This window comes from Ranitomeya imitator, chromosome 3 (genome assembly GCF_032444005.1).
Source record: "Ranitomeya imitator isolate aRanImi1 chromosome 3, aRanImi1.pri, whole genome shotgun sequence".
Taxonomy (NCBI): domain Eukaryota; kingdom Metazoa; phylum Chordata; class Amphibia; order Anura; family Dendrobatidae; genus Ranitomeya; species Ranitomeya imitator.
The window spans coordinates 713119105-713145822 of NC_091284.1; the positions used below are offsets into that span (position 1 = coordinate 713119105).

At 44.1% G+C, this 26718-nt stretch overlaps 1 long non-coding RNA gene across 1 annotated transcript; it reads left to right on the top strand.

Annotated features, from left to right (window-relative positions):
* The first annotated feature begins 20387 nt into the window (after positions 1-20387).
* LOC138672294 (uncharacterized) lies at positions 20388-25854 on the top strand. The gene is made up of 3 exons (XR_011319697.1): positions 20388-20508; positions 23259-23411; positions 25700-25854. It is a non-coding gene; the product is annotated as an uncharacterized lncRNA (long non-coding RNA).
* Positions 25855-26718: the final 864 nt, after the last annotated feature.

Consider the following 26718-nt stretch of genomic DNA (forward strand, 5'->3'; position numbering starts at 1 on the left):
ACACCAAAGATAATAAAGGGCATGAGTGATTCTGTATATGTAACCTGTTCTCTGGCTAACGATCAATTGTGTGTTCCAAGGGCTTCCACTTTTGGTATTTTGTAAAATAGAAAATGTTATCTCTGAAAGGGAACGTATTTGTACAAAAAAAAAAAATGTTTTTTTTCAATGAAGGCATCCTGTTTTCACCATTTTCTGATGTTCCTATAGATAACCTGGAATTCTGATCTCCAGTTTTGTCTAAAAGCAAAGTCTAAATATATAAATATATATATCTTTATATATGTATTTTTTGTATAAAAAAATAATAATGAACTTTGAACAATAAAATGTATTTTTTTTTCTTGAATCTCTTGTATAGTTACATAGAACTGTCATGTGGGACTGGGATGATTTATTACAATGTAAATATCTACTTTTTTTGACAATACACCATGTAAAGTTATTGTATCCTAATGAATCCACAGTGTGTGCTCCCATAATGGGCCATAGATTACATTCACATACAAAAATGTCAATATTTCTATTTTGTGACAAGTCGTGTGATGTTTCACATTAGGAGTTTACATGAAAAATGCAGCTTCCCAATGATGAATTCTTCACCCCCTGCTCTCAAAAATCCTGTTTAGCATTTGTAGTTTTGCATAGTAATTTAGACTTGCATTGAATCTCCGCCAGAGTTGATGCTGGAGAAAACCATGTTGTAGATGTGTGCATTTTTAGCACTGTGCATTGAAAGGCGTAAAACTGGTTGTGAAAATCTGCAACAGAAGTTTTACATGTAGCTGATGTTAAAATCCACAGTGCAGGATTCTGCAACAAGTTGGTTAGAAATGCTCAAATCGTCCTGAGCAAATTTACACAAGACATCTGCAACCTAACTGTCCCATGCGGATCTATCCTGAGTGTTTACAACCTCCTTATTGGATTTTTTTTTTTTTTTTTTAGCAAAGTACCAAAAAGTTGCTCCAACATGCTGTAAAACTAAAAAATGATAATGATTACAAGAGGATTCTTTACTGTTAGGGCAGTGAGAATCTGGAATTGCTTGCCTGAGGAGGTGGTGATGGCGAACTCAGTCGAGGGGTTCAAGAGAGGCCTGGATGTCTTCCTGGAGCAGAACAATATTGTATCATACAATTATTAGGTTCTGTAGAAGGACGTAGATCTGGGGATTTATTATGATGGAATATAGGCTGAACTGGATGGACAAATGTCTTTTTTCGGCCTTACTAACTATGTTACTATGTTACTATGTTACAAGTAATACATTTCTATAGGTCATATCCTAACATGAACAAAATAACCTTATTCTTCCTGACTGTTCTTAAGGTCCCATTCCTTCTGCCTTTTCCAACGCTGCTCCAGTTCCTTCTCTCCATCTTGTGACCACAGTGCTTTTTTTCCTGTCTCTCACACCGGAGACCATTAATTCCGCTCTTAGGCTTTTTTTTTCACACATCCTGGTGATTTTAATACTGGGAAAAAAACAGTACTGGTAAGATCTGTGGTCTGAGTCTGTGTGCCATTCGTGTGTACGTATGTGATATCGGTGTGCTGTCAGTGTCACACGTATGAAATGAAATGCAGCACCGAAATTAAAGAGTGTTGTGTCACGGGGTCCTTCTCCGGTACCACACAATCAACAGAGCAAGAGTATAGTAAACAATTCCAAGACCTTTATTTAGGCAAAAATACAAAAGGTCCATATACAATCCACCACACAAAGGATAAAATAGTCCAGAACACGAATGCAGTTCGGTAACAGGATAAAAGTCCAACAATCCAGCAGAGGATAGTATAGTCCATATACTCTTCTTTCTCTCTGAGATGCTGTGTACACATAATCATTCCACACAGGACTCAGATTGTGTCTCACCTCCCTGATATTTACAAGTCCCTCTCCTCATTCACAAGTTAGAGGGGGTGGGCGTAGGGGCTCATTGTTTCAACAAGCTAGTTAAATATGTTATTAGCATATTAGCAAACAACATTATTCACTGACCCTGTGGAGAGATAACAGTACTGTGGGGGAATATCAGATGGCAAATAACATCCTACAAGAGAACACCATGATAATCAGTAAAATATAAATAGACACAAAATCATACCCACATAACATATCCCACCATCACAACCTCTCCCCCCTCATAATAAGTGAGCATGCTATGAGGTCTACACAGACCTCTGGCCTGCTCACTTTAGTTCACATTGCTCAATAGTTTATAGTTCGTTGTACAGTGGCAGGGGTTGCAATAATCATGAGCACTTGTCCATAAATTCCCGGGTCCTAGCTTTATGGTCATACCAGGCTTTTTGACTGGACTGGGCCGTTTGCTGATGTTCATTAGCCAAGGTAGCTAGCTGGGTGAGACAGTCTCTGGACTCTAGAACGTAGGGAATGATGGGCGTTCCGGTATCTGCGATATCTCCCTCCAATTGTTCTTTCAGAAGAGTGAGAGGCCCACAGACCTTCTGCTCCCACAAAATGACTTTGTAACTCCCCAATGTCATTTCCAAGAAGGATATCTGCAGGACGTCCTCCCATTACTTCAATACAACACAGTTTTTCTCCAAAACCATAATCCAAACGTACCAAAGCTTGCTGTATATATTTGCGGACACCCACCTCCAGGACAATGGGAATTCCCGGGCCCTGGTGAATTACCTTGGATCGAACCACACGGGAGGTTAGCGATAGTCAGGAATGCCCCCGTGTCTCTAAATCCCCACACTTTGTATCCATCACTTAAGACTTCCTGCAGGTGGAAATGCCGTTGCTCTGTATTTCTGATGGACAAAGGCCGGAGTCCTTACACTCCAGGAGGGGTATCTATGGTGCTGTGGTCGGTGGTCCACTCTGGTGGGGGTGGTGGTAGCTCTTCTTCAGGCGGGATGGAGTGCACAAGATGTACTGGACGAGATGGGGCTCCCTCTGAAACCTTGAGGGACAGCCAGAGTGCAAATGTCGAGATGCCCACACCCATAACATCTTTCTGTGATAACCCCAGGTTGTGGTCGGAACTGCTGAGGCCCAGGATTGTGAGGCATGATTGTCATCTGCTTGCGACTAGGTGGAAGGGCAGATATAATCGGAGGGGGACTGGGTGCGGGAGAAGGCCATGGTTCATTGTCCAGAAGCCTCCATTGCGGTCGGATAGTAAGGGCTTCATTGGCTAGGGCTGCAGCTCTATCCATGGTGCATGGCGTGAGCTCCCGGACCCATTCCCGTACCTCTACAGGGCACTTGGCAAGAAATTGTTCTATAAGGAACGCCTGTATAACATCATCCACAATAAAGACGTTTTCTGCTTCCAGCCATCTCCAACATGCCTGAGACATCTTATGTGCATAGATCCTAAACGATCCCCCCGCGGTGCATGGAGGTCTTAGAACTTGGCCCTATATGAGTCTGGGGTGATAGCATGGAAATCCAGGATAGTCTGCTTTACAATGTTATCCCGATTCTGCTGTGAGTCAATGGTTCGATAAGCCTCCGCCAGGCTACCGTTCAGGAGTCCCACTAACAAACGCATCCAGCCAGAGTGGGGCACCTCCACCACAGCACACTGCTGCTCAAAGTCCTTGAAGAACCCCTCCACATCTCCAGAAGCCTCATCAAATGGCTTAAACTCTATCCGGGTGATCCGTACAGGCTCCTGGATCATTGGGCTTACGTTCCACATCGCGTTACTCCCTCTTTCAAGCTCCATTGCTTCTTGTCTCCGCTGTGCCCGGCAGGCAGCCTCATTGTACTTCTGAGAGACGCCTGGGCCCAGAACCGCCATCTCTTCGTACCACACCACTCACTGGATTTTTGGGGTGGGCGTCCTAGTCTCCAGTGCTCGTCCTTCAGACATATGGGATGAGGTGGCCGGGCTGGCACCCACCAGTAGGTCAATTAAGGTTTCTTTAGTCAGTCCCTGATTGTTCAGGCCCAGGTCTCTGGCTCTCTCCTGTAAACTGGATACAGTCCAATTTCTGTACTCACTCTGTGGGTGGTTCTCCATTAGGTTATTCTCTGTTGATCCCACCGCTTGCCACCAGTTGTCACGGGGTCCTTCTCCGGTACCACGCAATCAACAGAGCAAGAGTATAGTAAACATTTCAAAGACCTTTATTTAGGCAAAAATACGAAAGGTCCATATATACGATCCACCTCACAAAGGATAAAATAGTCCAGAACATGAATGCAGTTCAGTAACAGGATAAAAGTCCAAGAATCCAGCAGACAGAGGATAGCATAGTCCATATACTCTTCTTTCTCTCTGAGATGCTGTGTACACATCATCATTCCACACAGGACTCAGATTGTGTCTCACCTCCCTGATATTTACAAGTTCCTATCCTCATTCACAGGTTAGGGGGGGTGGGAGCCTGAGATCCCGCGGGGGCACGTAGGCTCAGTAAACAAGAAATCAAGTGATGTCCGTAGTCGGGCAGAGCGAACTGCGCATGCCAAAGGAAGAATATGACCGCTCAAGCGCCTGGACAACTGAATAACAGCGAGGAGGCGGTGCCCTTCTCGCAGAGTGACGGCTGGGAGGCGTTTGGATGAAAGGGGAAAGACCTGCCTCCCTGGTGATTTCACAGGTATGAGGGACAGGTTCCCTTTAATAAAAAAAAACAAATTTGTAGAATCTCCCATAATTTTCATATCCAGCAGAGAGAAAGCCAACTGCAGGGGGCTGATGTTAATAATCTGGGAAAGGGACAAATATCTCAAAAGGTTCCCAGGCTATTAGTGATGAGTGAATATACTCGGTACTCGAGATTTCCTGAGCACGCTCGCGTGTCCTCCGAGTATTTGTAAGTACTCGGAGATTTAGTTTTCAGCGCCGCAGCTGAATGATTTACATCTGTTAGACAGCTTGTTTACATGTGAGGATTCCCTTGCAACCAGGCAACCCCCACATATACTTATGCTGGCTAACAGATGTAAATCATTCAGCTGCGGCGTTGAAAACTAGATATCCGAGTACTTACAAATACTCGAAGGACACCTGAGCGTGCTCGGGAAATCTCAAGTAACTAGTATATTCACTCATCAGTACAGGCTATTAATATCAGCTCAGAGCTGTTTGCTTAGCCTTTACTGGTTAGTTTACGGGGTACCCAAAACAAATTGCGTAGGGTCACCTTATAACTTCTAACCATATGGTGTTGCCGTGTTTCTGCGGTCAGTTCAGTGTGAGCTGGCTGATGAACTGCGATAACTTTCATGATGTCACCGCTAGCACCGTGTGAAGTTTCTCTCTTATTAATAGCCTTTGATATTGGCCCCTTTCCCAGATTATTAACATCAGCCCCCAGCTGACAGCTTTCCTTCTGCCGTTTATGAAAATTACGCGGGAGCCTCCCCAATTTTTTTTAATAATTAATACATGATGTACACAGCGGGTGCTGCTGAATACAACTTCCATCATTGTCGCCTTATCGCACTGATCTCGGGGAGACCAGGCATTCTTTTTTTCTGGGGTGCATGTAAAGAACTGACATGTCTGCTGGTTTTCCACATGGACACATGGTCTGCGTGAAAAACCTGACGTGTGCACCACCATTGAATATAGTGGGTGTGTGTGTGTCCATATTTGCAACCCTTAAAAAACAGACCTCATACAGACATGAAAAATGGACGTAGGAAGGGGTCTTAAAGGGTATCTGACAGCTGATACATGCTGCCCGCTCCAAGCAGCATATAACAGGAACTGGCTGTAAGATCTCAGCCAAGCATGTCTGACACTGAAAAATTGCAACATTTCAGAAAAAAAAAACATTTTAAGGCCACATTCACACGTTGCGTCCTGTCCTGCGGGTTCTCCCGCAGCGGATTTGATAAATCTGCAGGGCAAACCCGCTGCGGTTATCCCTGCAGATTTATCGCGGTTTGTCCTGCGGGTTCCGCTGCGGGATTTTACCCCTACTATTGATGCTGCATATGCAGCAACATGCAGCATCAATAGTAATGTTAAAAATAATAAAATAATGATATACTCACCCTCTGACGTCCCGATCTCCTCGGCGCGGCGATTCCAAAGATGCTGTGCGACCAGGACCTTTGTGACGTCACAAACCTGAGACCGGACGGCCGCGTGCAGCTCTGAGACTTTAGAGGGTGAGTATATCATGATTTTTTTTTATTTTAATTCTTTTTTTTTTACTCAAATATGGTTCCCGGGGCCTGGAGGAGAGTCTCCTCTCCACCACCCCGAGTATAACCCGCACATTATCCGCTTACTTCCCGCATGGTGTGCACAGCCCCATGCGGGAAGTAAGCGGATCAATGCATTTCTATGGGTGCAGAATCGCTGCGATTCTACACAAAGAAGTGACATGGTCCTTCTTTTTTTCAGCAGCAATTCAGCGCGTTTTTTTTTTGGATTTTCCGCAATGTGGGCACAGCGGTTTTTGTTTTCCATAGGGTAATATTGTACTGTACCCTGCATGGAAAACAGCTGCGGACCCGCAGCGGCAAAATCGCGGCGGTTCCGCAGTAAAAACCGCATGGTGTGAACATGGCCTAAGAGCCGTGCTGGAGATCAGTTAGTCAGGTGAGTCCCCTGTTGCCTCTCCTCGCCCTCTCCTTTGGATTGACGGGTCTTTCCCTGCATTGTGTGTATTGGTGGGGAACTGTCACTCCTGGGCAGCTGGCTTTTGAAGTCTGTTTTTCTCTGAAATGCCACAGTGTTTCAGAGTCAGATACATGGCTGAGCTCACACAGCTTGTGCCTGACACATGCAGCCCATGGAAGTGTATGAGAGCCTCGTTCTGAGCCTCATAGGCTTACATGGAGGAAGTGACTTCCTGTCACACAGAAGACACTGCAGTGAGTCAGCTAGTCACAGCTGTGGTCATGTGACCCAGGGCAGGACTGCAGTGAGCTGAAAACGGCAGAGGACGGGAGTCGGTAAGTATTTTAATGCATGTACTGTACATTCTTGTCTGGTATCCTGCAGAAAGTGAAATAAGGAGAAGCAAGGCTGGTACTTTAAATTTATAGTCAACCATGGCAGACGTATGTGCAGAGCCAAAATGCTTGGATTATAAAATGATGGCAATGATGTAGCTGAAATTTAATGACAGCATTATTGCTTACAGGCAAGGTTTTCAAAGAGAAATCATACATATAAAGCTAGTTTTTGCCACATGCTCTCATGTACTATATATTGTTATCATCGGAAAAGCTTGGGACACAATTTACAAAATAAGCAAAATGTTTAATTTAATTCCACTAAATAGTTATCTATTTTTGCGCACTATGTACAGTTTTTAAAAAAATGTGGAGACGGTCCAAAATAATTAAATTATCAGATTTTTATCATTCTGTAGACTGATATGATACATAAAGGCTTTAGAAGCCAAAAGATCCAACATTTTTAATGAAATCATATTCCAAAAATGCATTTTAGCCAACAATAAATGCTTTTAAAGGTTACCAAGTTTTGACACCTAATCATAGTGAGAAATCATAGTGTAGAGACAGAGATCCTGATTCCAATTATGTGTCACTTACTGGACTGCTTGCTGTAGTTTCAATAAAACTACATTTAAAAGGAACCTGTCACCAGCAAAAATGCTAGTAACCTGCAGAGATGGGGTTAATTTGCAGGTTATTAGCGTTACTAACCTGCCCGGCGCTTGCACGTAGCTGAACGCTGCGGGAGGAAAATTTAACTTGAATCTCCCCATCACCATACCGCTTCAGTCATGGGCCGTCAACGGCGTGGGTTCAGTCACCGATATGAGAATAGAGAGCAGCAGCTGTAACCGCACCTCTGGCCCTGCCTCAGAGAAGACCTGCTATTAATCCCATATCTGCAGGTTAATAGCGTTTTACTGGTAACAGGTTCCCTTTAAAATCACATTTTTTCACATCAGCATGAGATAACCACTACAGGACCAGTAAACCTGCTACAATGTAGTCTTCCTTATTCATGACCGCTATATAATTCTACCCCCACCACCGTTTCGCAGCTTTCTGCCTATGCACAGTGTACACAGAAAGCTGCTAATCAGTGGTGTGGGCGGGGTTATACAGAGTTCAGCATTCAGAAATCTGCAACAGAGAAAACAGTGATATTATAAAAAAAAAAATACAACATGCAGCTCAGAAAGTGACACATCAATGGAATCAGAGTCTCTGCCCGTGTCATACTTTTCTCAGAGAGGGTGATATATTCCTTTTAAAAAAATGCCCCCAAAGTGTTAATATCCTATAACTGAAGTGGGAACAGCATTAGTATACCAGTTACTCAAAACTATCGATGGATTTATTGCATCCATGATAAATTGAAATAGTCAGTGTGTTTAGTGCAATGCCAAGAAAGAGTTAGATATTCCGGATAGATCGGCGTTTTAGTTCTGTTAGCGGGTAAGGTAGGGAGAGAGTCACAGGATGTCTAGGTAAAGGCAAAGAACAGAGTTAGTCATTACTTCAAGACATCAGGCCTGAAGACCACCGTCCTATTATGCTGTGTGCTCTGCAATCACAAATTGCAGTTATCAGGTTCATGAAGGGGCGGACATATGGCCGGTGCCGCTGCATTGGCGCCCAGAGGTGGAGAGGGGCACTTGCAGGCAGGCAGAGTCAGCGTCACCACCCTTTGCACCTGGCAAGTGCCGGGACCCACTCACCATCGGGGACACTGGCACGCCATGGGGCCTGTGAATTGGGCCAGAGCGGTGTGAACAGGCTGTAGAGCATAAAGCCTTTTCATGGCACGCTCCACATCCAGCCTTCTGACTGTTCCTGTGTGGACTGTGGACCGAGACAGCCGAGGGTCTGAAAAAAGTGATCCACGGACCGCACCTTGTCCTCTCCATCCTGTCCGCCACCGCCCACTGTCATCACTTGGATGTGCATCCTCGGGATTCAGGCAGCGGTGAATGCATTGGGGAGGAGGGGCCGCCAGACCCTTCTTCCACCGATCAACGTGTGAGATAGCTGACGCAGTCATTTTATCGCATCTGCTGTGCACTGCGGAGAGTCAGCGCATCGGAGAGAGCAGAGGAAGAGCGCTGGGGAATGGGAGCAAGGTGAGTATGTGGTGGTTTTTTTCATGTGTATGGTATATTTGTCTGGACATAGGGAGGCTATGTGGGGGTCTCATGCTGGACATGGGGAGGTTATGGGGTCACATTCTGGCCAAGGGGAGGGTATGGGGTCTCACGCTGGACAAGAGGAGGCTATGGGCGTCTCATGCTGAACATCAGGAGGCTATGGGGTCTCATGCTGGACAAGAGGAGGCTATGGGCGTCTCATGCTGGACAAGAGGAGGCTATGGGGGTCTCATGCTACATGGGTAGGCTATGGGGGTCTCATGCTTGACATGGGGAGGCTATGGGGGTCTCATGCTGAACAAGAGGAGGCTATGGGGGTCTCATGCTACATGGGTAGGCTATGGGGGTCTCATGCTTGACATGGGGAGGCTATGGGGGTCTCATGCTGAACAAGAGGAGGCTATAGGCGTCTCATTCTGGACATGGGGAGGTTATGGGGTTTCATGCTGGACAAGAGGAGGCTATGGGGGTCACACGCTGGACAAGAGGAGGCTATGGGGGTCTCATACTGGACATGGGGAGACTATGTGGGTCTCCTGCTGATCAGGGGGAGCCTATGTGGGTTGTTAGGGGAAGGGCCACAGTACCAACCCATACAAAGATAAAAATTGGCACAAGGAATGTAAAATTAACAAGTTTTATTAATGAATTATTTGTTAAACATACATCATAATTACCTAGGTACCTCAAACAACAACTAGACGCCACTAGGCATAGGGCACAAATAACCACAACTACTATATTATTAATAATGAGAGATACACTCATACAGCATAATACCACATACACATGATATCTCCCTATACTACCTAGTTTAAGCCACTGGCGCACGCCTAAGTGGCAGAAAAAACCAAGGGAGACTCTCCATGTACTTAGTAAAATACCTGCGTAGTATAAAAGTACTTTAAATAGCAAGTGAAGGTATATTACCTATATAGTGCCCACGTCCTAATGCACGGCCCACCCCGACGCGCGTTTTGCCTGTTCTTCTTCCGTCCTTCTTAACACGCCCCCGGAAGAAGAACAGGCGAAACGCGCGTCGGGGTGGGCCGTGCATTAGGACGTGGGCACTATATAGGTAATATACCTTCACTTGCTATTTAAAGTACTTTTATACTACGCAGGTATTTTACTAAGTACATGGAGAGTCTCCCTTGGTTTTTTCTGCCACTTAGGCGTGCGCCAGTGGCTTAAACTAGGTAGTATAGGGAGATATCATGTGTATGTGGTATTATGCTGTATGAGTGTATCTCTCATTATTAATAATATAGTAGTTGTGGTTATTTGTGCCCTATGCCTAGTGGCGTCTAGTTGTTGTTTGAGGTACCTAGGTAATTATGATGTATGTTTAACAAATAATTCATTAATAAAACTTGTTAATTTTACATTCCTTGTGCCAATTTTTATCTTTGTATGGGTTGGTACTGTGGTCCTTTGTACTAGTACGGAATGTGACCAAGCCTTGAGCTTAGGTCATTTGGATTTAAATGTATGCTATGTGGGTTGTTAGCATACTTTATTCTGCTCAATATTAAGCGCTGCAATTAATATTAATATAAAACAATTAGAATTAATAAGTTAATATTAATGTTGAGCAGAATTAATTTCAGACTATTGATTCGGCCCTCCACAACAGTCATGGTCCCTCATATAGCCCCTCAAGAAAATAAATTGTCCACCCCTGTTATAGACTGATGTTGGCATCAGGTTTATGTGGAGCCGAATATCACTAAAACCGTAGTAGCTGAGATTTGGAAAGATTAGAGGGGTTGTCTAGTACTCTTATATTGATGTCTTTTCTTTAGGATAGGTCATCAATAGGAATGAGTAGACCAGTGGTTGTTCAGGTTTGATGAGTTCTTTTGTCCAACGTTCGGTTCGGGTACAAGAACTCTACCCCAAGCTTGAACCTGAACCTATAGAATTCAATGGGGATCCAAACTTTGGTGCTGTAGAATGACTGTTAAGGGTGTTTTCCCGAAACTCCAAACACCAAAAGAGACTTCTGGGAGAAGTCCGTGTTCAGAGTTCAGGACCGGACTCTAAGTTTGCACTAATCATCATTATCAGATCAGTGGAGGTGCAACACCCGACACCTCCACCAAACAGCTTTTCTCAGTGGTCAGTTGCAGAATGGAGGAGCATGGTTTTGTCAATCCACCTATCCATTAGAATAGGGGCATATTTGCTGTACCTGGTGGTAGGCACAATACAGTTGATGGACCTAGGCTGTTTTCCTCCACAACTTATCACTTCCACCAGCTGCAAGCAGCAACAACGGCTGTTCAATGGAGGGGCCGAGTGTCACACTCCCACCAATCTGATATCGATCATCTATCCTAATGTTAGGGTCACCTGACAATATAAAAAAAAATCAGCCGGATTTTCAACCAGAAAAGTGGGATAATTTTTTCTCACTTGTTACTTGCATTCAGTCCGTACACAATCCACTTTTTTACAACAGCAGCTATTAATCAATTACAGGACCATTTACCATTTGCCATGTTTCAGAATTGCAATGTATCCGTAAAAATTGGATACTGTACTGTGGCATCCGATTTTTCTTTTGCACTCATACGCTTGATTGGGCGAGTCTCATCCGATTTCAGAGTCAAATCGCAGCGTGCTATGATTTTATTCACAGGTAGATTCCGTCAGGAAAAAAAAATCGATCATCTGTCCCATTGAATAGCATTGGTCCGAGTGCTACCCAATAAAAAATCAGATGGCACTCGTCCGATGTATACGCTCGTGTGTCCCAGCCCTTAGTAGTGGGCATCAATAAAATGTACTAGACAACCCTTTTGAGGAGACCCTCTGCAAACAATCATTGTCCTTAATTATGATTTATTTATATTCGCACCATCATCTTTCATTAGCACATTATATAATATTTGGACCAGGCGTTGTAACAATTACGAAACACAGTGACACATATAAAGAATATTCAGGAACTAATTTATTGAAGAACATTTTGTTTATCAGTGGAGCATTCACTGCTGTCCCAGAATTCATCTTAATTCTCAAATTTTAATACTTTTTAATATATTCTAATAGAACAATAGTATACTGACAGATCAAACAAAATGGTTAATCATCTCTGGCGTATAAAACGGTGAGAAAGTAAGCTGCACGTTATTGGTACAGAACGTCTGCTTTCTTAAAAAGGAGTTTATTAAGTGGAAACATCTCTTCTCACTACTTTATGAATACATTTGTGGAATCCTAGTTTGTCAACCTCGTTGAATGTTGTTGGTAAACATCAAACCAGACCAAAGATACGTTCCCATGTAACACAAAAGTAGCAGGTTTACTGTCCAGAAAATATGCTGCATTTTATAATACCCGCATCGTGGAAAAATAGAAATGCGAAATCCCATGCACGCCCTGCTGAGAATATCTGCTGCGTAAAATAATTTGTGCTCGGGATTTGAAATCTATAGTATGTCAATTTCTGCTGCCAACGTCATCTTTTGCAATGCATAGGTTAAAAACGTTTCACTGCACCATTGTTACTCACAGGGGGTATAACCCTGAAATATGCTGCAGAATTGCTTTAGTGGGAACGTATTCTTAGGGTATGTGCACACGTTGCAGATTTGCCTGTGGAATTTTCTGTGCAGATTCTGCATCTCTTGGGAGAAAACGCAGGTAAAAATCCATGCGGATTTAATGCATTTTTTATGCGGATATTCATACGAATTTGTATGCGTTTTTGAAAGCTAAATAAAGATCTATTATTGAACAAAAAATAATTGTGATGTCATTTTTTGTCCAACCTTTTCATTTTCATACTCCATTGAAGAATAATGTTTACACACAGAAAGATAGATAAATAATACATAGATAGATGATAGATAAATTGATATATCTATAGATAGATGGAGAGATATATCTATAGATAGATAGATGGATAGATAGATAATAACAAGCCCGATGTTTAGTAATAGACATAATAAAATGGCACATAAAGAGTTAAATAAAGACACACACACACACACACACAAAATCTGCGCCAGGCCGGGGTCACACTTGTGAGAAAGTCGCACGAGTCTCACACCTCAATACCACTGCCGTCGGCACTCGGGGCCGGAGCGTTCAGCTGCATAGAACGTGACCCCGGCCTTAAATCTGTTTAATTTAAAAAAATAAAATAAAAAAATGGCGTGGGCTCCCGTGCAATTTTCTGCACCAGAGAGGGAAAGCCAGCCACTCGGGGCCGATGTTTATAGCCTGGGAAGGGGTTAATACCCATGGACCTTCCCATGCTATGAATATCAGCCCGCAGCTGTATATTTAGCCTTTACTGGCTATTAAAATAGTGGGACCCCCAAAAAAAACGACATGGGGTCCCCCTATCATTTATAGCCAGAGATGGCTATACAGACAGCTGCGGGCTGATATTCATAGCCTAGGAAGGGACCATGGATATTGCCCCCCCAGCTACAAACACCAGCTCACAGCTGCCCCATAAATGGCGCATCTGTAAAATACGCCAATTCCGGCACTTAGCCTCTCTCTTCCCACTGCCCTGTAGCGGTGGCATATGGGGTAATATTTGAGGTTGAATTGTAAGGTGACATCAAGCCGGATTAGTAATGGAGAAGCATTGATAAGATACCTATCCATTACTAATCCAATAGTTGTGAAAGGGTTAAATAAAGACAGCCAGAATAAAGTATTTTAATGAAATAAAACACAACACAGTTTTGCCATCTTTATTTTTCTGCCAATCCATGCAACGCCCTCGATCTCCTGCAAAAAATAAAAAATAGAAAACCAACACAAATAATCCCTGGTCCAACACAGTCCATTTAATACCGAGTGTCCCACAACAATCTCCCCTATAGAGCTGTCACATCAAGAAATTTGACAGCTCTATAGGCCTTCAGTGACACACTGACAGGAGACAATGGCTCCTGCAGTGTTATCACTGAGGGTTCAATGGCCTTTCACTTTACGGCACTGCTGCGTGAGAATTTTCCCATGCAGCGGTGCTGCAAGTGACAGTATGAACTCTGCACTCACAGCGGCAGAAGGATACAGTGCGGAAGGATACCTTCCATCATTGTATCACCGAAACCCCTGGAGAACGGTCGCTTCTGCCGAAGTGACAGCTCTCCACGGAAGATTGTCGTGGGACACTCATTATTAAATGGATTACATCGAATCAGGGAGTATACTGTTGGTTTATTATTTTTTTTACAGGTGATCGAGTGCTTCGGGGATTAGCTGTATGGTGAGTATGTACTGTATGTCTATATGTATGTACTGTATTTGTGTGTATGTGTTTTTATTTTTTTACACTTGAACATAGTAGCCGGATGATGGGACTACTACTGTCCCATCATCTGGCTAGCTGTCTCTAGTAGTCCCATTGGACGATGCCTGCCTACACACACACAGACACACACAGTCCCACACACACACATCCCCGCTGATACCCACAGACCCACGCACACACACACAGACACACACAAACACCCGCACACAGACACGCACATCTTCTCTGCACACACAGTCTCCGCCCACACACATAGTCTCCGCCCACACACTCTTCCCCCCTCCTGATCTTCAGCGTTTCTAGAAGGCACATCCACAGCAAAACTGCAGATTTTTTTTAAACCTGCGGATTTGCCTGACACAATGAAAGTCAATGGGCGCAGAAGCGCTGCATATCCGTAAAAAGAATTGACATGCTGCGGAAAATAAAACGCTGCAAATCCATGTGTTTTTTCCACAGAGTGTGCACAACAATCTCAATTTCCCATTGACTAACATTACTTGTGCACTACACTGCGAATTTGATGCAATTCCCAACGTCCAAAAACGCTGCTGATCCGCATCTAAATCCGCAGCGTGTGCAAACCTGTACAATGACGCAGGACTAATATGTAGCAGATTTTGTGCATGAAATTTGCATTTAAATTCATGTTGCAGACCTTACAGGAAATTTTATCTTTTGCAATGCAAGTCATGAATTCTGCAATAAATCTGCAGCATTTCTGCAATGTTTACCTATATTGTTTATACAAAACCATCTTAGAGGTGGTTCATACACTGCTTTTTTTCTTTGCTTTTTTCAAGGGTAAAACCACTGCGCTTTACAGTGACAGCAAATTGAATGAAATTTCTTAAATCTGCAAATTTTTACCTTGCAGATTAAACCTACAGGTGCATCTCACAAATTTAGAATATACCATATATACTCGAGTATAAGCCGACCCTAGTATAAGCCGACCCCATAATTTTGCCACAGAAAACTGGGAAAACTTAATGACTCGATTATAAGCCTAGGGTGGAAAATGCAGCAGCTACTGGTAAATTTCAAAAATAAAAATAGATACCAATAAAAGTAAAATTAATTGAGACATCAGTAGGTTAACCCCTTAAGCCCCAAGGGTGTTTTGCACGTTAATGACCGGGCCAATTTTTACAATTCTGACCACTGTCCCTTTATGAGGTTATAACTCTGGAACGCTTCAACAGATCTTAGCGATTCTGACACTGTTTTCTCGTGATATACAGTTAGGTCCATATATATTTGGACAGAGACAACATTTTTCTAATTTTGGATATAGACATTACCACAATGAATTTTAAGCAAAACAATTCAGATGCATTTGAAGTTCAGACTTTCAGCTTTCATTTGAGGGTATCCATATTGAAATTGAATGAAGGGTTTAGGTGTTTCAGCTCCTTAACATGTGCCACCCTGTTTTTAAAGGGACCAAAAGTAATTGGACAATTGACTCCAAGGCTATTTCATGGACGGGTGTGGGCAATCCCTTCGTTATGTCATTCTCAATTAAGCAGATAAAAGGCCTGGAGTTGATTTGAGGTGTGGTGCTTGCATTTGAAAGGTTTTGCTGTGAAGTAAACATGCGGCCAAAGGAGCTGTCCATGCAGGTGAAACAAGCCATCCTTAAGCTGCGAAAACATAAAAAACCCATCCAAGAAATTGCTACAATATTAGTAGTGGCAAAATCTACAGTTTGGTACATGCTGAGAAAGAAAGAAAGCACTGGTGAACTCATAAATGCGAAAAGACCTGGGCGCCCACAGAAGACAACAGTGGTGGATGATCGCAGAATAATCTCCATGGTGAAGAGAAACCCCTTCACAACAGCCAACCAAGTGACCAGCACTCTCCAGGAGGTCGGCGTATCAATATCCAAATCTACCATAAAGAGAAGACTGCATAAAAGTAAATACAGAGGGTTCACTGCACGGTGCAAGCCACTCATAAGCATCAAGAATAAAAAGGCTAGACTGGACTTTCCTTAAAAACATCTAAAAAAGCCAGCACAGTTCTGGAAGAGCATTCTTTGGACAGATGAAACCAAGATCAACCTCTACCAGAATGATGGAAAGAGAAAAGTATGGCGAAGGCGTGGTACAGCTCATGATCCAAAGCATACCACATCATCTGTAAAACACGGCGGAGGCAGTGTGATGGCGTAGGCATGCATGGCTGTCAGTGGCACTGGGTCACTAGTGTTTATGGATGATGTGACACAGGACAGAAGTAGCCAAATTAATTCTGAGGTATTCAGAGCCATACTGAGTGCTCAGATCCAGCCAAATGCAGCCAAACTTATTCATCATTTCATACTACAGATGGACAATGACCCAAAACATAAAGCCAAAGCAACCCAGCCGTTTATTAAAGCAAAGAAGTGGAATATTCTTGAAAGGCCAAGTCAGTCACCTGATCTCAACCCAATTGAGCATGCATTTCACTTATTAAAGACTAAACTTCAGACAGAAAGGCCCACAAACAAACAGCAACTGAAAACCACCGCAGTGAAGACCTGGCAGAGCATCAAAAAGGAGGAAACACAGCGTCTGGTGAGGTCCATGAGTTCAAGACTTCAGGCAGTCATTGCCATCAAAGGGTTTTCAACCAAGTACTAGAAATGAACATTTTTAAAAAAATTATTGAATCTGTCCAATTACTTTTGGTCCCTTTAAAAACTGGGTGGCACATGTTAAGGAGCTGAAACTCCTAAACCCTTCATCCAATTTAAATGTGGATACCCTCAAATGAAAGCAGAAAGTCTGAACTTCAACTGCATCTGAATTGTTTTTTTTTTTAATTCATTGTGGTAATTTCTATAATCAAAATTAGAAAAATGTTGTCTCTGTCCAAATATATATGGACCTAACTGTATTGTACTTCATGATAGTGGTAAAATTTCTTCGATATAACGTGCGTTTATTTGTGAAAAAAAGGAAATCTGGCGAAAATTTTGAAAATTTTGCAATTTTCCAACTTTGAATTTTTATGCCCTTAAATCACAGAGATATGTCACACAAAATAATTAATAAGTAACATTTCCCACATGTCTACTTTACATCAGCACAATGTTGGAACCAACATTTTTTTTTATTAGGGAGTTATATGGGTTAAAAGTTGACCAGCAATTTCTCATTTTTACAACACCAATATTTTTTAGGGACCACATCACATTTAGTTACATAGTTACATAGTTACATAGTTATTAAGGTTGAAGGAAGACTATAAGTCCATCTAGTTCAACCCATAGCCTAACCTAACATGCCCTAACATGTTGATCCAGAGGAAGGCAAAAAAAAACCCATGTGGCAAAGAATAAGCTCCACATTGGGGAAAAAAATTCCTTCCCGACTCCACATACGGCAATCAGACTAGTTCCCTGGATCAACGCCCTATCAGGGAATCTAGTGTATATACCCTGTAACATTATACTTTTCAAGAAATGTATCCAGTCCCCTCTAAAATTTAAGTAATGAATCACTCATTACAACATCAAACGGCAGAGAGTTCCATAGCCTCACTACTCTTACAGTAAAGAATCCACAAATAATAACAGAACTAGGCAACATGTCAACAGGGAAATTAAAGCACTAAATAGCGCTGAAAGGCCCCACAACAAAAAAAGCAAACTAACTCCATATAGTCCATAGAAAAACAGGAGTAGAATCGGAGCGAAAGAATAATGCAAAATATAATTTATTAATTAACAGCAATAGTGCATAGCTATATATCAAACAGTACAAAAGGATGATTAAAAAAATGGGAAAGTGAGTCACCCCCGGTGAACATCCTGCCACAGATAAATGTCACATAGACAGATAGTATACAGGCAATAGCTAAAATGTGTTAACCATGTCGCTCCTGTGGGTAACTAGTATACCCCCCACAGGATAAAGTGCTAGCGACAAGGCAGCGCTTACCAAGTAGAATACAAATGTAGGCAGGCAGGGTGCACCAGGCCGGGAGCAGAGAGGTCCCCGACGCGCGTTTCGCTAACGCTGGTGTTCGGCTTTCTCAAGGGGAAGTGCTCCAAACCGGAACCGGACCCTTCAAATAGCACACGCCCCTCCCCATGTAAAGAATCACATGGGGTGCCCCAGCCAATGACTGTCACGTAAGCGGCGCATGCGCTCCTGACGTGCTCCGTCCCATGTCAGAAGCGGCGTCACACATCGCCCAGACGCCGCGGGTAAGAATACCCCCACAGCGCCTGCGCGAGACGGCAGAGACGCGGACCGGACTGGGAACTAGGGCACCGCAGGCAGCGCATGCGCACCATGGCCAGCCAGGCAAGATAAACATAGATACATATAACGGAGGTCTACATAATGATGCCACACAAATACAAAACTATATCCAAAACAGTGCAGGCAGTATTAAAACACAGTCACATAAATGCAAGGCTGACAGATGGCAAAGGTGCGTGAAGGAGCACAATAAACTGGCAATGCTGGGGTTGTAAGTCCAAAATATATACACGGTCCATCCAAAGGAGAGGTTCTTAGGTTCGGAGCACAAATATTGAATATGGTAACTAGAAATAATGAAAAGAAAATAAAGTGAATAAAAACACAATAAAAACAAAAAATCCCGTAACGGGACCCACATCTTCGGCCCAGATAAGGGCTCTTGTAAGGAGTACAACAGGAGATAATACCCAACCTAACTAAAAAGGAGGAATATAAATGGACGGAAAGAAATGAAAATAGAGGTGAGGGGTCGATAAAGGATTTTATCCCAAAAAGGAAGAGAAGCTAAGGGACTCAGCTAATACTTTCTTGTAATTACCACCTCTGACTACAAGGTGCACACACTCGATGCCTCTGACCTGAAGAGTCCCCGCATCACAGTTATGAAATCGTTTGAAATGGCGGGGAAGAGTCTTCAGGTCAGAGTCATCAGTTGCCCCACGTGCCATGCGGATGTCTCTGACATGTTCCCGGACACGCGTCCGAAGTTCCCTGGACGTGAGTCCCACATATATCAGAGAACATCCGCACGTGGCATAATATACGACATTAGACGAACCACACGTAATGTGCTGTCTAATGTCATATTTTTTGGATCCATCCGAAGATGTAAAGGATGAAGTCCGTATGATGTTAACACATGCCACACAGTGGCCACATTTGAAGGAGCCCAACATTGGACCCCTAGAGCCAAATGGGTTAGTGGGGGGTGGGACATAGTGGCTCCGAACGAGAAGGTTAGCCAAATTAGGTGATCTTCTGGCAGTCATGTAAAGAAGCTGCGGAGACACCATCACGTGTTTCTCGACGCAAGCAGTGAATAGCCAGGCCTTTCCCCGGGAAGGAACAACCACGGGAAGGGCAGCATCCTATGAAGGAAAGCCACCTATGCCAAGCATGGTATCCATCCACAGACAGCTGTTTCGGGGTGTTTGCCCCTCATCAGTGTGGAGTAGGAATCTGGCTATTAGGAGCAGTGCCTAGTAAAAAGGCTATAAAGGCACAGATGATTGGCCTCGGGGAGACCAAAACATCCAACACTGCGGAGACACCATCACGTGTTTCTCAACGCAGTGATTCCAGAACACTGCCCCCATCCCTTATGGGAAATATGCAGATGCATGTAAAGAAGCTGCGGAGACACCATCACGTGTTTCTCGACGCAAGCAGTGAATAGCCAGGCCTTCTGGCAGTCATGGACGGAAATTCTCCCAAAACAGAAGCTAATGCAGGTTCCGTAAGTAAGACCGGCCAGTGTTTGATCAGGATTTCCCACATTCTAGACCACTCATGATTATAGGTTGTAATAAACCGAATCTTATCTCCCTCTTTAGGTGTTTCCTGTTTATTATTCTTGGGGTACAGCAAGTCCCTCTGTTGTGTTCTTCTCGCCCTGTCAAATCCACGTTTAATGGATCTACGGCTGTACCCACGCACCTCAAAACGTCCCCTCAAATCCTCCGCCTGTGCGAGGAATCTATCATCGGAGGAGCATATCCGCCTCATCGTTAGGAACTGTCCGACCGGGACGGCCCCAACCGTGCTATGATTATGTGCTGAACCGGCATGTAACAACGCATTGACTGATGTAGATTTCCTGTAAACGTCTGTCTGGATTCGATGTGCCTCATCAATCTCAAATGTGACGTCCAGGAAGTCAATGCATTGATGATTAAATTGGTATGTCAATTTGATGTTAAACTTATTATCATTAAGCCGGTTCATAAATTCCTCGAGCTGCTGGGTCGTTCCCCCCCACAAAAACAAAACATCATCAATATAACGCATCCAGCACAGCACATGGTCCGAGGCCTGCACGCCCTCGTCGCCAAAAATTGATCTCTCCCATGCTCCCAGGAAGAGATTGGCGTACGAAGGCGCACAGGCCGCGCCCATGGCTGTGCCGTGTCTCTGTAAATAAAAATTGTCTTTGAAGACAAAAAAATTGTGGGTAAGGGCAAAACCCAGCAACTCGAGGACCAAATCACACATGGGGCCGCCCAGGTCGGAGGCCCCAAGGAAGAGGCGGACAGATGCCAAACCGTCCTCATGGTTAATGCATGTATATAGTGTTTGGACATCAGCGGTGACCAAAAGGACACCAGGGTCGACAAGGACGCCGTCAACCCGAGAAAGGACGTCCATTGTGTCTCTAACGTATGACGGTAATGTCTCCACAAGTGGCTTCAGATAAAAATCAATGAATCTGCACACTGGGTCGCAAAGGCCATCAATGCCTGACACAATCGGACGTCCCGGGGGGTTGACGGCGTCCTTGTGGACCTTAGGTAACAAATAAAAGGTGGGTGTCCTTGGTGATCTAACCGTGAGTCCATCCAACACTTTTTTATTAATGGTCCCTTCATCTAACGCCCTCCCCAAAATGGTCTGTAACTGAGAGGAGAAAGAGGCCATCGGGTTATAGGTCAATTTGGTGTAAGTGGAGGTATCCCTCAATTGCCGAAACGCCTCTTTTTCATATTTCTCACATGGCCAGACGACGATGTTCCCCCCCTTGTCAGCAGGCTTGAATACTATATCTTTATAGGATTTTAACTCGTTAATAGCCACCCTCTGCTTATATGTCAAATTATCAAACCTGCGTCTAGAGGATAGTTGTTTTAAATCCTCAGTGACCAGGCGTGTAAATATTTCAATTGCTGGACATAAAGCCAAGGGGGGGAACTTCGTCGATCTGGGCATCACGGCTGGAGGGAACCTACCTTGGGGTGTGGGATTTTGTTCCTCCAGGAGGTCCTCCAAAGCCCGTAAGGCCTCCATCTCCATCTCAGTCACAGACCCATGGAGTGAATCATTCTTTGAGTGAAGCTTTTTTAACACCAACTTCCGGGAGAAAAGATGAAGGTCCTTCATAGCTACAAAGAAATCGAAAGGGTTAGTAGGGGAACGCCGCTTCTGACATGGGACGGAGCACGTCAGGAGCGCATGCGCCTTTTACGTGGCAGTCATTGGCTGGGGCACCCCATGTGATTCTTTACATGGGGAGGGGCGTGTGCTATTTGAAGGGTCCGGTTCCGGTTTGGAGCACTTCCCCTTGAGAAAGCCGAACACCAGCGTTAGCGAAACGCGCGCCGGGGACCTCTCTGCTCCCAGCCCGGTGCACCCTGCCTGCCTACATTTGTATTCTACTTGGTAAGCGCTGCCTTGTCGCTAGCACTTTATCCTGTGGGGGGTATACTAGTTACCCACAGGAGCGACGTGGTTAACACATTTTAGCTATTGCCTGTATACTATCTGTCTATGTGACATTTATCTGTGGCAGGGTGTTCACCGGGGGTGACTCACTTTCCCATTTTTTTAATCATCCTTTTGTACTGTTTGATATATATCTATGCACTATTGCTGTTAATTAATAGATTATATTTTGCATTATTCTTTCGCTCCGATTCTACTCCTGTTTTTCTATGGACTATATGGAGTTAGTTTGCTTTTTTTGTTGTGGGGCCTTTCAGCGCTATTTAGTGCTTTAATTTCCCTGTTGACATGTTGCCTAGTTCTGTTATTATTTATGCTTCTGTGTTTTTCACAGTCTTTTTTAGGCCCATTATGGATTTTCGGGCACGAGACTCCACTTGGCGTGCCCAAATAAATGATACTTTCAAGGATGGTTTTAACGGGGGCCCAGGTGGGATGGGCGGGAATGTACAGGAGACCATCATACAATTTAAGGAGCTTCTAAAGAGGAGAACAAGGGTGTGGTGGAATCACGCCTTTCTCGAAAAATATCTAGAGGGGGGTCTTATCCCACGTGGTTTAAGAATCCAGGTATTTCCGTCATTCCCTATCATGGACGATGATTTCAAAAATAAGTGGGAGGAGTTATCTACAAACTGCGCTCTAGGTTACATAGCCCTATTAAAGGGCTTGGATTTGCAAAAATTAAGTGTCATAGAACAAGAGATCGAAGTGGTACAGCAAACCTTAAAAAGAGACATGTCTGGAGAGGCAATCCAAAAGCTCAATGATGAAGTGGATGCGGATCTACAAAAATGGGTCAATGAGATTCAGAGTTCCAAATCACGAAAATTCAAGCGTGACGTCCATGATAAACAGACTGGAAACATGTATAGGTGGCGTAACTCGAATGATCGGTCACGTCCTCGTTTTAGGAACTATTCAGCCTCCCGATCTAGGTCTAGATCTACCGTCTCTAATGCCCCGTCAGATGATAGCATTACGTCACACTCTGAATCCACCAAAAATTCCTCTGGACTTAAGTCATCGTCCAATAAAATTGTGACGCGTTAGACTACTAAAACGAAGAATCATTCTGGGAAACAACAAGGGGGGTACTGGTGGTAGCCTCCAGGTATTAAATCTGTCGAAATATACATTTACTAAGGACCAGATTGAAGTGCTGGGTAGAGGTTTGAGCTTTTCCCCTACTAACCCTTTCGATTTCTTTGTAGCTATGAAGGACCTTCATCTTTTCTCCCGGAAGTTGGTGTTAAAAAAGCTTCACTCAAAGAATGATTCACCCCATGGGTCTGTGACTGAGATGGAGATGGAGGCCTTACGGGCTTTGGAGGACCTCCTGGAGGAACAAAATCCCACACCCCAAGGTAGGTTCCCTCCAGCCGTGATGCCCAGATCGACGAAGTTCCCCCCCTTGGCTTTATGTCCAGCAATTGAAATATTTACACGCCAGGTCACTGAGGATTTAAAACAACTATCCTCTAGACGCAGGTTTGATAATTTGACATATAAGCAGAGGGTGGCTATTAACGAGTTAAAATCCTATAAAGGTATAGTATTCAAGCCTGCTGACAAGGGGGGGAACATCGTCGTCTGGCCATGTGAGAAATATGAAAAAGAGGCGTTTCGGCAATTGAGGGATACCTCCACTTACACCAAATTGACCTATAACCCGATGGCCTCTTTCTCCTCTCAGTTACAGACCATTTTGGGGAGGGCGTTAGATGAAGGGACCATTAATAAAAAAGTGTTGGATGGACTCACGGTTAGATCACCAAGGACACCCACCTTTTATTTGTTACCTAAGGTCCACAAGGACGCCGTCAACCCCCCGGGACGTCCGATTGTGTCAGGCATTGATGGCCTTTGCGACCCAGTGTGCAGATTCATTGATTTTTATCTGAAGCCACTTGTAGAGACATTACCGTCATACGTTAGAGACACAATGGACGTCCTTTCTCGGGTTGACGGCGTCCTTGTCGACCCTGGTGTCCTTTTGGTCACCGCTGATGTCCAAACACTATATACATGCATTAACCATGAGGACGGTTTGGCATCTGTCCGCCTCTTCCTTGGGGCCTCCGACCTGGGCAGCCCCATGTGTGATTTGGTCCTCAAGCTGCTGGGTTTTGCCCTTACCCACAATTTTTTTGTCTTCAAAGACAATTTTTATTTACAGAGACGCGGCACAGCCATGGGCGCGGCCTGTGCGCCTTCGTACGCCAATCTCTTCCTGGGAGCATGGGAGAGATCGATTTTTGGCGACGAGGGCGTGCAGGCCTCGGACCATGTGCTGTGCTGGATGCGTTATATTGACGATGTTTTGTTTTTGTGGGGGGGAACGACCCAGCAGCTCGAGGAATTTATGAACCGGCTTAATGATAATAAGTTTAACATCAAATTGACATACCAATTTAATCATCAACGCATTGACTTCCTGGACTTCAGATTTGAGATTGATGAGGCACGTCGAATCCAGACAGACGTTTACAGGAAATCTACATCAGTCAATGCGTTGTTACATGCCGGTTCAGCACATAATCATAGCACGGTTGGGGCCGTCCCGGTCGGACAGTTCCTAAGGATGAGGCTGATATGCTCCACCGATGATAGATTCCTCGCACAGGCGGAGGATTTGAGGGGACGTTTTGAGGTGCGTGGGTACAGCCGTAGATCCATTAAACGTGGATTTGACAGGGCGAGAAGAACACAACGGAGGGACTTGCTGTACCCCAAGAATAATAAACAGGAAACACCTAAAGAGGGAGATAAGATTCGGTTTATTACAACCTATAATCATGAGTGGTCTAGAATGCGGGAAATCCTGATCAAACACTGGCCGGTCTTACTTACGGAACCTGCATTAGCTTCTGTTTTGGGAGAATTTCCGTCCATAACTGCCAGAAGATCACCTAATTTGGCTAACCTTCTCGTTCGGAGCCACTATGTCCCACCCCCCACTAACCCATTTGGCTCTAGGGGTCCAATGTTGGGCTCCTTCAAATGTGGCCACTGTGTGGCATGTGTTAACATCATATGGACTTCATCCTTTACATCTTCGGATGGATACAAAAAATATGACATTAGACAGCACATTACGTGTGGTTCGTCTAATGTCGTATATTATGCCACGTGCGGATGTTCTCTGATATATGTGGGACTCACGTCCAGGGAACTTCGGACGCGTGTCCGGGAACATGTCAGAGACATCCGCATGGCACGTGGGGCAACTGATGACTCTGACCTGAAGACTCTTCCCCGCCATTTCAAACGATTTCATAACTGTGATGCGGGGACTCTTCAGGTCAGAGGCATCGAGTGTGTGCACCTTGTAGTCAGAGGTGGTAATTACAAGAAAGTATTAGCTCAGCGAGAAGCCGCCTGGATTGTCCGTCTTAACACCTTGACCCCAAAAGGACTTAATGAGTCCCTTAGCTTCTCTTCCTTTTTGGGATAAAATCCTTTATCGACCCCTCACCTCTATTTTCATTTCTTTCCGTACATTTATATTCCTCCTTTTTAGTTAGGTTGGGTATTATCTCCTGTTGTACTCCTTACAAGAGCCCTTATCTGGGCCGAAGATGTGGGTCCCGTTACGGGATTTTTTGTTTTTATTGTGTTTTTATTCACTTTATTTTCTTTTCATTATTTCTAGTTACCATATTCAATATTTGTGCTCCGAACCTAAGAACCTCTCCTTTGGATGGACCGTGTATATATTTTGGACTTACAACCCCAGCATTGCCAGTTTATTGTGCTCCTTCACGCACCTTTGCCATCTGTCAGCCTTGCATTTATGTGACTGTGTTTTAATACTGAATGAAAAGAAAACAAGACCACTAAGGGCCAAATATACAATAGGGTGCTATAACAACTGATCCCCATGTGGGAATCTGCACCACAAGGACACTCCCGAGATAATGTTACAACCCAAATAGAACAAAAAATAGGAGTAAAGAACGTCCAAATAGAAAAGAATAATTTTATTAACAAATATAGAAACAATATAATAGACTGGGATCAAATAGTGATGGCCACTAATGTCCGGACACACAGAAAACATAAATGGGCAAGTACATAAAGTGCTACGTGCATATTGTAAATAAGGGAATCAGAGAATGCAGGGCATAAACCATCTAGCACCGCAATGGCGGTGAAACAAATGTGTACACAATAGATAAAGCTCCCGTTCCCTCCTCTTATCCTAGCTTACCCATAATGTGACTGCGGCCGGACAAGCGCCACGCCAGCACCGACGCGCGTTTCGCTAAACTTCTTCAAGGTGCGGTGGTGTGCTATGAACTGAGCCCCATATAAATACCTCCACTCCAGGTGTCCATAATTGCGGCGCATGAAACCGGAAACCCGCGCCGGGTATTGCATCACTTCCGGCACAGCGCAATGACGACTGCGTGCCAGCTGGGCCGTCGCCCATATACATGCTGATACGCACGCGTCACCGCTCAGGCGCCTTCAGCGATGCCCCGGACTGCACAAACCGAAGACATGCGCACACAGGACAACGGAATAATAAAAGCCGGCTACAAATATCCCGGTAATAAAGTGAACAGAGTGCAAAAAAGTGACAATGAATCAATAAATAACCGGATGAATAACATCACAGATATATACAAATAGCAATAATTACATAAACATAGATATAGACAATACTAG